Raw genomic sequence first — 14640 nt, 5'->3', positions numbered from 1 at the left:
ACCAGCTAACTATGCTAACTATTCACCAGCTAACTATTCACCAGCTAGCTATTCGTTTGGGGTGGCGATCACAGACATAAAGGTGTCTACAGTTATGCCTTATTCTGACCTTGACTTCATTCCCGTGATGTAACCGTGAATAAAGTTGAGCAACATGTCGGTTCCAAGTGGAACAACAAACTACTTAATTCTTTCTGGTAAAAATAACACCATTACTTCTTAGCACTGCAATTTACAAAGTGATAAGAGCTACTGATAAGATGAGTAAAACGTTTGAATACGGGGATTGTAAAAATAAATGACATATATGATATTCCACAGTGAAGTGTATTAAATGCTGGCGTTATGATTTGCAGGGATTACATTTGGAGATCCAATCTGTAGGCTTCTGTAGCCATGTGCAAATTATAGTATAGCACCAAACCTATCTTAGTTGATTTATGATTTGTAGAATGTTTTAATTATATGCCTGGACTTTTGACTGTATTTTTTACCATTTGTAGATATTTGTAAATATTAGCCACTCACCGTAGCCACCATCAGTTATACCCACATACATGTATAACTGTCACTTTAGTGTTAGTTTCCTTATTAGTTTATTATAGCTTATTATTATTATTTTCATCATGTAACTCTCAACATATCCCAACAGCAATTTACAATGTTTCCCTTTGTTTACACTCTCTGTGAATGTTCGTGTGTGCTGTAGCCATGACGCCAGGCTGGCTTGACTGGAACTAACTACATTAATTAAACTATTAAAACATCCGAAAAAAACAGCAATGATATAATTACACTCCGCTGAACTTGGTGTTTCATATCATATGCGTTTATAACTCGCTCACCGTGATGATAACGTTGAAAATATGTCGTTTATCTGGTGCTTCTCTCTGCAGTTTTCATTTGGTTTGACTCTCTCATTCAACTGACTCTATAGCAACCACCAGAGCGAGCGGCTCTCTCTGCAGGCCGAAACAAGCACAACACTTTCTTAACAATAAATACTATAAATGATTACAAAATGCCAAAGATTAGGTTAACATATATTTCACTCTCTCCAACATTTCAGGTTGGCGACACATGGAACCAAAACATGATAAAAAAACGGTACTATTAATAAAGAAAATAGGATCCCTTTTTCACAGCAACTAATTCCCTTTTTCTTTGATGTTACAGACAAACTATGACCAACAATAGTAGCCTGCCTCTGACTTTATCAGAAACGTTCCCATACTGGTGTATAAATTAATTAATCAATATAATACCAACAGAACTCTTTTGACCTTGGGGGTGTTTATTTATTTCATGCATTATACTTCCATTGTACTATGGTAACGCACAATTAATAAAGATGTTATGATCATGTTTTAAATGAATTATTTGTTGTCATGTCAAGCAACACTGTATTCAAAGTGCCCACTATTATATTCTAATTAAAGAATTAGAATAATCATTCCATTTCCATGATTCCAACAGTTCAACCAAGTGTTTTGTCTAGATCGCAAGTCATGTCACAATTGCAACATTTGTTTTGAAGTAAGGCTTGGATGTTTTCCCATATCGTGCAGCCCTATGTGGCAGTGTGGAAATTATCTCAAATGAGTGCAGGAAATGCAGAAATTGATGAAAAATAATTTTTGGTTGAAGTTGAATTGAACAGTATAAAACTACATAAATGGAGAAAGATCCATTGAAATTGTGTTGCCACCCACGCACTAATCATAAAACTAATTTACAACTTGTATTATTCCAAAACATAAAGCGCCATCATACCATTCCATTTTCTTTAAATACGGGGATATGATATTTTCCCCATATCACCCAGCACTATGTTGAAGTGATTGGAATGTCAGGAGTTGAGGAAGATTGTGTAACAAGTGCAAGTAGGAAAACAGTAATGACTCTATTTGCCTTCATAATCAAGGCAGTTCTCTCTGGCAGTGTTCAAGCCTTAGCAGCACTCAATCTGACTGTTACTGACTTCTGGCTACTTTGTTGTTGTTCTTCTTCTGAAGATTGGCAGCTCTCTTTTGGTTTCTTTGGATAGCTCGGAGTGTCAGTGAGAAGAGAGGCAGTGGTAGCTGGTTTGATAGGGACATGCCATTCATTTACAAAAGTGAGCCATAGTCTAGACACTCCCCCTTTTGTAGATATTGGGAGATGAATTAGCACAAAGGGGGAGTGTCTATTTCCCAAGCAGCACTCTTCCACACGGTCAATTGGAACACTCAGCAATCTCCAACATTTTTACATTTTTACAGTTAGAGATTGACCCATTAAGCACTTCAATTTTAACACAACTTAGCCTGGACTCAGCAAACTCCAAAGTTGTTTAAATTTCACTGTTATTTTACTAGGCAAGTCAGTTAAAAACAAATTCTAATTTTCAATGATGGCCTAGGAACAGTGGGTTAACTGCCTTGTTCAGGGGCAGAATGAAAGATTTTTAACTTGTCAGCTCGGGGATTCGATCTTGCAACTTTCCAGTTATTAGTCCAACGCTCTAACCACTAGGCTACCTGCCACCCCTACACTCTAACCACTAGGCTACCTGCCACCCCTACACTCTAACCACTAGGCTACCTGCCACCCCTACACCCTAACCACTAGGCTATCTAGGCACAACACCCACTGTAGTATTTTCAGCCACAGCCACTTAAGGTAACGGTTATACACAATGACATTTCCAATAAGATGTTCTCAAATACATTAGAACTATACAAAGAAGTTACTGACATTAACTTCTTACTTAACACATTTTAAACACAAATAATAACTGTTTATAATAATTATACAAAGACTCAGGGGAGACACGGCCTGAGCCCAACCCTGTCCCTGATTCACTAGCAGCCCTACTGCTACTGTCCTGGATGCCCAGCAGGGTTACTGCTACTGTCCTGGATGCTCAGCAAGCCTACTGCTACTGTCCTGGATGACCAGCAGGGTTACTGCTACTATCCTGGAAGCCCAGCAGGCCTACTGCTACTGTCCTGGATGACCAGCAGGCCTACTGCTACTATCCTGGATGCCCAGCAGGCCTACTGCTACTGTCCTGGATGCCCAGCAGGGTTACTGCTACTGTCCTGGATGGCCAGCAGGGTTACTGCTACTGTCCTGGATGCCCAGCAAGGTTACTGCTACTGTCCTGGATGCCCAGCACGGTTACTGCTACTGTCCTGGATGCCCAGCAGGGTTACTGCTACTGTCCTGGATGCCCAGCAGGGTTACTGCCACTGTCCTGGATGCCCAGCAGGATTACTGCTACTGTCCTGGATGCCCAGCAGGCCTACTGCTACTGTCCTGGATGCCCAGCAAGGTTACTGTTACTGTCCTGGATGCCCAGCAGGGTTACTGCTACTGTCCTGGATGCCCAGCAGGGTTACTGCTACTGTCCTGGATGTCCAGCAGGGTTACTGCTACTGTCCTGGATGCCCAGCAGGCCTACTGCTACTGTCCTGGATGCCCAGCAGGGTTACTGCTACTGTCCTGGATGTCCAGCAGGGTTACTGCTACTGTCCTGGATGCCCAGCAGGCCTACTGCTACTGTCCTGGATGCCCAGCAAGGTTACTGTTACTGTCCTGGATGCCCAGCAGGGTTACTGCTACTGTCCTGGATGTCCAGCAGGGTTAATGCTACTGTCCTGGATGCCCAGCAGGGTTACTGCTACTGTCCTGGATGCCCAGCAGGGTTACTGCTACTGTCCTGGATGTCCAGCAGGGTTACTGCTACTGTCCTGGATGCCCAGCAGGCCTACTGCTACTGTCCTGGATGCCCAGCAGGGTTACTGCTACTGTCCTGGATGTCCAGCAGGGTTACTGCTACTGTCCTGGATGCCCAGCAGGGTTACTGCTACTGTCCTGGATGTCCAGCAGGGTTAATGCTACTGTCCTGGATGCCCAGCAGGCCTACTGCTACTGTCCTGGATGACCAGCAGGGTTACTGCTACTGTCCTGGATGCCCAGCAGGGTTACTGCTACTGTCCTGGATGCCCAGCAGGCCTACTGCTACTGTCCTGGATGCCCAGCAGGGTTACTGCTACTGTCCTGGATGCCCAGCAGGCCTACTGCTACTGTCCTGGATGACCAGCAGGGTTACTGCTACTGTCCTGGATGCCCAGCAGGTCCCCTGCTACTGTCCCTGGGGAAGACTGGGTGGATATGGTGGCTGGCAAACCCTGCTGGCCGAGGCAGGAAGTGTGGTGGGGGGTGACATATAGTCTACCATCTCCATCTGCATGGCCTGATGAGCCAGGGATTATACATCACTGTTGACATCCCTGCCATCTGAGAATATAGGGCACATGTGTCAAACTCATTCCATGGAGGGCAGAGTGTCTGCAGGTTTTCACCCCTCTCTTATACCTGATTGATCAATTAAGGTCATTGATTAGTTAGAAACTCCCCTCACCTGGTTGTCTAGGTCTTAATTGGACACAAATTGAAAGGAAACAACAAAAACCAGCATACACTCAGTCCTCCATGGAATGAGTTTGACAACCCTGATTTAGGGCCCAGGGCCTCAGCTTGGATCAGGGCCTTAGAGGACTGTTTTCCCACTTTAATAACTCAAGTTTGTTTAATTTAAAATACAGTTGAGAATGTCTCAAACACTAATCAGGGTAGAACTGGTGTGTGGATACAAACTGAAATACAACAGAAAGTGTGTAGAGTTATCTTGGGTTTCAGTCTGTTTCTGATCTCTTACCAACTCCTTAATGGAACTGTCATGGCTTCATAATGAGAGCATAAACTGTTCTGGGATCAGGCTAGTGTAGAGCTGCATGGGAATGTAATGTATATGAAAGGGATGTGTCATGTTTCCCTCTTCCATCAACAAGTCAAGTACAATATGAACTACAGAGTAGCACCTTTTATAATGTGTCTTTGAACTAAAGATAAATGTTTGCTGCATTTTCACTGGGGTATACATATGAGGTGACACACAAGCCAAGTTCCCATAGTCATCCATCACTATGGGAAAGACCCGAGAATACAGTAATGATGTGCGACAAAAGGCTGTTGAGCAGCACAAATCAGGAAATGGCTATAAGAAAATAGCTCAATGGTTGAAAATGCACATTTCCACTATCAGAGCAATAATTAAGATGTTTAAAGCAACTGGAGATGTTAACAATGGGCCTGGAAGAGGAAGTTCCAAGGAAAGTGGGCCTGGAAGAGGAAGTTCCAAGGAAAGTGTGTCTATACTGACCCCATGCACAGTGAGGAAGATGGTTCGAGTGGCCAAAAAATCTCCAAGGATCACAGCTGGAGAATTACATACATTAGTTGGGTCCTGGGGTCAGAAAGTCTCCAAAACTACGATCAGACGCCGCCTACATAACCACAAGTTGTTTGGGAGGGTTGCCATAAAAAAAAAACTTTGCTGTCATCAAACTACAAACTCAAGTGCCTACAGTTTGCCAAACGTTAATGGAACTTTCAATGGGACCGGGTTCTGTCAGATGAGACCAAAATAGAGCGTCCTGGACAACTTGTTAGGATACATATTATCATGGACTCCATCAAGTACCAGCAGATATTAATTTAAAACCTGACTGCTTCTGCCAGGAAGCTTAAACTGGGCCGGGGTTGGATCTTCCAGCAGGACAATGATCCAAAGCACACCTCCACATCAACACAGAAATGGTTCACTGACCACAGAATCAAGGTTTTTCCATGGCCATCCCAGTCCCCTGACCTAAACCCCATAGAAAACTTGCGAGATGAGCTGAAGAGGACAGTCCACAAGCTTGTGGACCTCAGAATCTGAAGAATCTGGAGACATTCTGTATGGAGGAATGGTCTCAGATCTCTTCTAAATATTGATGAAATAAAACATTTTCCTCATCAATCTACACACAATACCCCATAATGACATCACAATACCCCATAATGACATCACAATATCCCATAATGACAAAGCAAAAACAGGTTTTTATAGATACATTTAATCCATTTAAGAATAAGGCTGTAATGTAACAAAATGTGTAGAAAGTCAAGGGGTCTGAATACTTTCTGAATGCACTGTATAATATAAAAGGAGCAGCAAAGAATAAATGCAGAACTGGGTGGTGGACATTCTACCCTTAATCAATATTGAGGAAAGGCAAAATGAATAATCAATCAAGGTATTACTTTTCTTAAAATACTTGTTATAACGAGGAGGCTGGTCGCCCCACCCCTACAGGTGGTGGAGTAAGAGCCCCCTGAGTGGAGTGAGCTTCTGGGTTATATACTGTCTCAGGATAGGTGCAACCACATACAACGGTTCCAAACACCAACCCCCACACATCCTGTGCCAGACCTTGGGCCCAAATACAAATAATTTGTTTTGTTCAGTACTAAGAATTTAGGACATTTGTTTTTACTTAGTTTCCACCTTGAACTAGGGGAGGGAACAATCTCCCCCTAGGAGGAGGTGACTGACACACAGACACTGTGGAGACAAGTGATTGGTTCCCCATTACTCACGCCATCCCTTCACATGGTTTGCAATAAAGACACACAGTTCACATATGGAAACAATGTTTCCTTCGGACCTCCTTTGCCATACTCCTTGCTGATATTCTGCATAGCAACAGGGACATGATGATAGACAAGTCTGACTTCTCCCCTCTATGGACCCCAGGTGACTGAGGCCCATATGGGAGGAAGTGCAGCTGCCAACACCAGTCAGAAAGGAGACATTCTAATAACAAGAGCTTCAACAGTTCAATCATATAAGCATATTCTGCAACAAAAAACATCTTAATTATCTTTGTTACTTAGCTTATATGAGTTAGTTAAAGAAACTCAAGCCCAATGCCTAGGCTTAAAGAAGGATATTTTAGTACACAAGCATTAGTAGGGTTTAACAGAACATTTCCCTCACAACTGTACAAAATCTCCATGATATTTACTGTGCAAAATGTCCATGATCTAAAGTCAAACATTTGGCCTAACAATCTCTAATCACAGAATAGCTGTGATATATTGGCCATATACCACAATCTCTAATCATAGAATAGCTGTGATATATTGGCCATATACCACAATCTCTAATCATAGAATAGCTGTGATATATTGGCCATATACCACAATCTCTAATCACAGAATAGCTGTGATATATTGGCCATATACCACAATCTCTAATCACAGAATAGCCGTGATATATTGGCCATATACCACAATCTCCCGAGGTGCCTTATTGCTAATATAAACAGGTTACCAACGTAATTAGAGTGTTGCGTCGAGCCTAAGAACAGCCCTTAGCCGTGGTATATTGGCCATATACCACACCTCCTTGGGCCTTATTGCTTAAATAATAAACTGGTCCATTTGGTCCTTTAATGCACCTGATTAAATAAGTTCCACTTTGGTCCTTTAATGCACCTGATTAAATAAGTTCCACTTTGGTCCTTTAATGCACCTGATTAAATAAGTTCCACTTTGGTCCTTTAATGCACCTGATAAAATAAGTTCCACGTTGGTCCTTTAATGCACCTGATTAAATAAGTTCCACTTTGGTCCTTTAATGCACCTGATGAAATAACACTTATTGTCAAACATCTTGTGATGTTAAAAGGTACATTGGTGAATCACAGTGTACGCTGCTCTAGCAACCACAAGGACGCCTGGCGCCATACATTCAAGGTGGCATTCCTTAGGTAGACAAAGCAGATTGACTGGCAAGTGTACCCATGTGGAAAATGCACAATATTAGTATAGAATATTAAGACAATAGCTTCACAATCAGGTCATGGTAAAATGCACTTTGAACTGCATTCTTCATAAGACGTGTGCTACATAAATACATTTTGATTTGATATCGACTCGTTTCCAGGGGCCTGGGGGGTGCTTCACTACCCCACACCCCCTCCTGAGAGTTCGTCATCGCTGAGTAATAAAATAAGTTCCTGATATCACAGTATAGCATATCAGCTGAAGAGCATTACACTCAGATTACAGTAAATAGCAGCCTAAAAGGCTGTCCAAATGAACAGTTATGTAACAGTAATGCTACCAAGTAGTTTCCAGGGGTTGCTACACCATCTCATCCTGAGAATTCATCTCCCCTGGGAAATAGGTCAGTCCTTCCAGGACATTGTGGGCCGGGCCTGGGAGAGAGGGAGATCCCTCAGTAGCTTTGGGGACAAGGTCTGGGGTAGACGGATGTCCCTCAGTAGCTTTGGGGACAGGGCCTGGGGTAGGGGGGGTCCCTCAGTAGCTTTGGAGACAAGGCCTGGGGTAGAGGGAGATCCCTCAGTAGCTTTGGAGACAGGGCCTGGGGTAGGGGAGGTCCCTCAGTAGCTTTGGAGACAGGGCCTGGGGTAGAGGGGGGTCCCTCAGTAGCTTTGGAGACAGGGCTGGGGTAGAGGGGGGTCCCTCAGTAGCTTTGGAGACAGGGCCTGGGGTAGAGGGGGGTCCCTCAGTAGCTTTGGAGACAGGGCCTGGGGTAGAGGGAGATCCCTCAGTAGCTTTGGAGACAGGGCCTGGGGTAGGGGGGGGTCCCTTAGTAGCTTTGGAGACAGGGCCTGGGGTAGAGGGAGGTCCCTCAGTAGCTTTGGAGACAGGGCTGGGGTAGAGGGGGGTCCCTCAGTATCGTTGGAGACAGGGTCTGGGGTAACAGAAGGTCTATCAGTAGCTTTGGGTGGAAGTCCTTCCGGGGCTTTGGGGCCAAGGCCTGGGGTAACAGAACATCAATCTATGGCATTGGTGGCATTGGGGGCAAGGCCTGGGACAGAAAGAGGTCTTTCCAGAGCCCTGAAGTCTGCGGGCGAATCTGATGAAAAATAAACACGTGGCCCTGTCCCACTCTTGTCTTCTTCCATTTCGGACTCATGCTCCCTATCCTGTTCCACGTGGATCATTCACCCCTTGCTCTGGCATCTCAATCAGGGACAACCCCTCATTAGAATCAGCAGGACTCTCTTGGTGCTCTTCTGGAATCGTAGCGATTGCTCTCTCAGTCTTGTGCTGGGTGCTTGATCCCACTTCTGGACAGTAACAGGATTGAAATCTTGAATTTGAACTCTTTTTGACACAGAGAAAACTGCCCACACATATGGCCACACATATGGCCACACATATGAACCCCACCAAAACCACTTGATAAATGGTAAATGTTCCAGCCCCATCTGATTGCTTTTCTTCAACTTTGACAGTGAGATTGAAAGAGTCTGGACGTCCTCTCTGTCTCAGCCTATCAGTAGAGGCGATGAAGAAGCACTGGTATACCCCCTGATCAGAGAGGCGCAAGTCAGCGATGGTGACGGAATGGTCTCCGTGTCGGGAACCATCCAAGGATACAGATGCCCTGTCCTTAAACCCAGGGCCAAAGACAAAATGCCCTGCCGTGACATTCAGCACAGTCTCTCCATCCTTTTCCCAATAGATGTCAGCAGTTTGTTTACCGGTTAAGCCATGGCAGGTAAGTGTCACATTTTCTCCAACATGAGCAGCTTTTTTAATTGAGGACAAAACCACTAGCATAACATCCTGTGGACGTTGTTCACTGTTGCAGTAACACTCATACCATCCATTGTCGTTAAATACAACAGAGGTGATGCTGAGATCGAGGTCTAGGTCTCCGCGTTTAACCCGGTCCTTAAAGTCCTCTCCTGGTGTGAGTCGGCCAGTTCCTTGATCAAGATGAGCGACCAATGTGGAAGGTAGAAAGTCTTGTGGCGCAGTCTTCTGACGATACCTCCATTCCACGGCACCCTCGCATGATCCAGTGAACCGGAGTGTGACAGGGGCATTCACATGCACTTCAATTGATTGAGGCGAGTTGGATTCTGCGCCGTAATATAATACATAGAGGAAACAAGCGACAAACCTTTTCTTTAAAAAACGAATCATGGTTTTGCTGAAGGTGGTGCTCACGCTAGGCTTCAAATTCCTCTGCTGTTGTAGCGGTAACGCTATTAGTTAGCTCAGCTAGCTTCACACTCAGCTGTAAATCTGACTTTTTAAAACTCCTCCGAATAAATTATGGGTTTACGAAATAGCTTAAATGAATCCTGCGTTAAATATGTTTACAAAGTTTTGCATCGGTTTAAAAACAAATAGCTAGGCGGACCACGTTTCTGACCGGCCGGTGTTTATTTTCGGAAATACGTCACACGTCAGGTGATTTTTATTTATTTTTTCAAATACAGATCAACAATTTACATTCTCACATCATACAAAACAGAACGCAGGTATTAATGAGAAAATACTGGAACAAACAAAAAATATTTAAAAAATAAACAATTCTAGTGCAATTGTAATCACTCTGAAAAAGTCTTATTGTAGTGATTTAGGATAATGTTATTCTTGTTATTGTTCACTGGGGTTAATGTTTTAATAAAATAGTTAAATTCAATCAAAGAAATGTGTAATTTTGGTATAGAATTTTGGAATTTTTGTTTGTGTATGAAGTATTTGGCAACAATAATAAAAAAAAGTCACAATCATTTCAGTGGTCTTGTTATCATTGCAATAGTAACATATTATATCTTTCATGTCAAAAACATAGGTAGTGTTCATAATGGTAAATAAGTAATTTGCAAGGTTTTCCCAAAATTCTGACACAAATTTACATTCAAAGAACAAGTGAGACAGATTTTCACCTTCTTTTTCACAGAAAACGCAGATATCATCAATAGCCACAAATTTGGATATCTAAGAATTACATGGATATATCTTATGTCAAATTTTGAAGTGCACTTCCTTAACTTTGTTTGGTATACAATATTTGTAAGGCCTTAACCATGCAATTTTCCAGACAATGTCAGGAATAAGCCTGTTCCAGAAAAACTTTCCTCTCGGTGTAAATTGGTTTTGTGAATGAAGAATTTGTCTTATATATTTATTACAACAAGATCTCTCAAGTAAGCCCAAACCTTCCAATCTGAGTTCTGGATAAACTTTGTGATCATCACCAAAGCTAAGATGACTTTTCATTAGTGTAGTTAGACCACTGGGAACGGCTTTGATCACAGAAATAAACTCTCTGAAAGGTATTGGAAACTCTTTCAATATTATAAATTGTTCATAAGTGAGAATATTACCCTTGTTGTCAAAAACATCAAGAACAAAGTCAATATTCCTCTCATGCCAGCTGGGGTAGAACAATGACTTATTCCTTACAGTAATGTCTGAATTATTCCACAAAAGAGCTTTATGAGGGGAAAAATTGTGCAGGAAACATATTTTCCAGGCCATTAAAGCTTGTTGGTGAAACCTAGCCAATTTAGCAGGTAATCTTTCAGGAATATAATTACATTTCAGTAAAAATTGAAGACCTCCCAACTTATTAAACACATTATTTGGAATGAAATACCATATTGAATCAGTATTGATCAAACTTTTTTTTTCACACCCCAGCTGACAAGCTAGACCCAACCAAAGCCTGAGGTCAGTTTAGAAAACCTAAACAGTGCCTCCTCAAGAAATGAGTTACATCATTTGTTGTGTTAAGTCGTTTTTCGGACATAATTTTTTATTTTTTACGAATAACATTATTTGAAATCATCTTTATGGGTGCAAACTGATTGGAAAATTACGAGATAGGGAAGATTTTAGAACTTCCCTGTTTTACCACTAGATAGAGGTCTTTACCTATTAGTTAGTTTTTGTTTAGTAAATGGGTTATTATACATTTTGTTATACAACTATCTGACAATACACTTTGTGTAGTTGTATCAAATCAATTTGATTTATAAAGCCCTTTTTATGTCAGCAGATGTCACAAAGTGCTTATACAGAAACCGAGTCTAAAACCCTAAACAGCAAGCAATGCAGCTGTAGAAGCACAGTGGCAAGGAAAAACTCCCTAGAAAGGCAGGAACCTATGAAGTAACCGAGACAGGAACCAGTCCGGCTCGGAGGGGGGGGGGGGCAGCCTCTTCTGTATCATCTTTTTGTCTGTTGTGATGCTGAGAACAGACAGATCTTAACAACTACATATAGGCCTACAGTAAATAGTAGGTTAAAAACAAGCACAGAAAGGACATTATTATGATGCTGTATTAGCATAACAGTATTATGAATTCCAGAAGATAACGTAACAATACATGTGTGATGTACAATGTCCTAGTTCCCTTAAACTAACGTAAGTGCATATCTGAAAAGCCATATAGGTTTAAACCTTAAAGCAAACATGGAGAGCCCCAGCCTAAGCCCCTCCCAGCCCCGGCCCATTCAAGGCATTACAGTGATTGGTAGACAGCAGGTTGACTGACAGGTCAATGATTTTGCAAATACTTCCTCTTCACTTACTGTATATGTGATAACATTCATTTCCGGTGGCACATGGTCTAAACGTATCCTTTAATTAGCACTGCACAGGCCAACACAAATTCTACTACTCAAAACAGTTTTATCTCTTATATATTTTTAAGCCTTAAAGTGGGGGCATCGACTAGCTCTTCCACACCCGCCTTCATGCGTTCCTCCATGTCCATGTGGGCTCATTCACCTCGCTGATTTCTAACAGAACATAATCAGACTATTGGGGCTCCTCTAGAAGGCCTCGGATTATCTAGAAGGCCTCGGATTATCTAGAAGGCCTCGGATTATCTAGAAGGCCTCGGATTATCTAGAAGGCCTCGGGTTATCTAGAAGGCCTCGGGTTATCTAGAAGGCCTCGGGTTATCTAGAAGGCCTCGGATTATCTAGAAGGCCTCGGATTATCTAGAACGCCTCGGATTATCATATAGGCCTCGGAATATCGTAAAGGCCTCGGAATATCGTAAAGGCCTCGGGTTATCTAGAAGGCCTCGGGTTATCTAGAAGGCCTCGGGTTATCTAGAAGGCCTCGGATGATCTAGAAGGCCTCGGATGATCTAGAAGGCCTCGGGTGATCTAGAAGGCCTCGGATGATCTAGAAGGCCTCGGATGATCTAGAAGGCCTCGGATGGTCTAGAAGGCCTCGGATGATCTAAAAGGCCTCGGATGATCTAGAAGGCCTCGGATTATCTAGAAGGCCTCGGATTATCTAGAAGGCCTCGGGTTATCTAGAAGGCCTCGGATGATCTAGAAGGCCTCGGATTATCTAGAAGGCCTCGGAATATCTAGAAGGCCTCGGATGATCTAGAAGGCCTCGGATGATCTAAAAGGCCTCGGATGATCTAGAAGGCCTCGGATGATCTAAAAGGCCTCGGATGATCTAAAAGGCCTCGGATTATCTAGAAGGCCTCGGGTTATCGTAAAGGCCTCGGATTATCTAGAAGGCCTCGGGTTATCTAGAAGGCCTCGGGTTATCTAGAAGGCTTCGGGTTATCTAGAAGGCCTCGGGTTATCTAGAAGGCCTCGGATTATCTAGAAGGCCTCGGATTATCTAGAAGGCCTCGGATTATCTAGAAGGCCTCGGGTGATCTAGAAGGCCTCGGATTATCTAGAAGGCCTCGGATGATCTAGAAGGCCTCTGATGATCTAGAAGGCCTCTGATGATCTAGAAGGCCTCGGATGATCTAGAAGGCCTCGGATGATCTAGAAGGCCTCGGATGATCTAAAAGGCCTCGGATGATCTAGAAGGCCTCGGATTATCTAGAAGGCCTCGGATTATCTAGAAGGCCTCGGATGATCTAGAAGGCCTCGGATGATCTAGAAGGCCTCTGATGATCTAGAAGGCCTCTGATGATCTAGAAGGCCTCGGATGATCTAGAAGGCCTCGGATGATCTAGAAGGCCTCGGATGATCTAAAAGGCCTCGGATGATCTAAAAGGCCTCGGATGATCTAGAAGGCCTCGGATTATCGTAAAGGCCTCGGATTATCTAGAAGGCCTCGGATTATCGTAAAGGCCTCGGATTATCTAAAAGGCCTCGGATTATCGTAAAGGCCTCGGATTATCGTAAAGGCCTCGGATTATCGTAAAGGCCTCGGAATATCTAGAAGGCCTCGGGTTATCTAGAAGGCCTCGGGTTATCTAGAAGGCCTCGGATTATCTAGAAGGCCTCGGATTATCTAGAAGGCCTCGGATTATCTAGAAGGCCTCGGATTATCTAGAAGGCCTCGGGTGATCTAGAAGGCCTCGGGTGATCTAGAAGGCCTCGGATGATCTAGAAGGCCTCGGATGATCTAGAAGGCCTCGGATGATCTAGAAGGCCTCGGATGATCTAGAAGGCCTCGGATGATCTAGAAGGCCTCGGATAATCTAGAAGGCCTCGTATGATCTAGAAGGCCTCGTATGATCTAAAAGGCCTCGTATGATCTAGAAGGCCTCGGATGATCTAGAAGGCCTCGGATTATCTAGAAGGCCTCGGATTATCTAAAACGCCTCGGATTATCTAGAAGGCCTCGGATTATCTAGAAGGCACTGAGTGTGATGATTCCACTTACTGGTTGCGACGACCATGAGGGAGATCTCAGAAAACGTACAAATCTCACTCTGTCTACATGATTACCAATAGCAAACCCTGCTAAGAGTATTACAAACCCTCCTACAATTATAAGCACCAATTTCAATGTTGTTGACCAGCACTCTTCTTGAACAATGAGAGTGACAGCATCTGGTGTTCCCCGCTCTTCAGAGCCAAAGAAGCAGCAGTAGGTCCCCTGATCTGACAGGCTTAAGATAGGGTGATGGAAAGGTCTCCCTGTCGGTAAGCATCTTTGGACACCGACACCCTGTTCTCAAACCCAAGGTCATGAGTCAAATGATGTCCCTTGACAGA

Source organism: Salvelinus namaycush, chromosome 36 (assembly GCF_016432855.1).
Source record: "Salvelinus namaycush isolate Seneca chromosome 36, SaNama_1.0, whole genome shotgun sequence".
Lineage (NCBI taxonomy): Eukaryota > Metazoa > Chordata > Actinopteri > Salmoniformes > Salmonidae > Salvelinus > Salvelinus namaycush.
Note: the sequence above shows the minus strand (reverse complement) of the source record.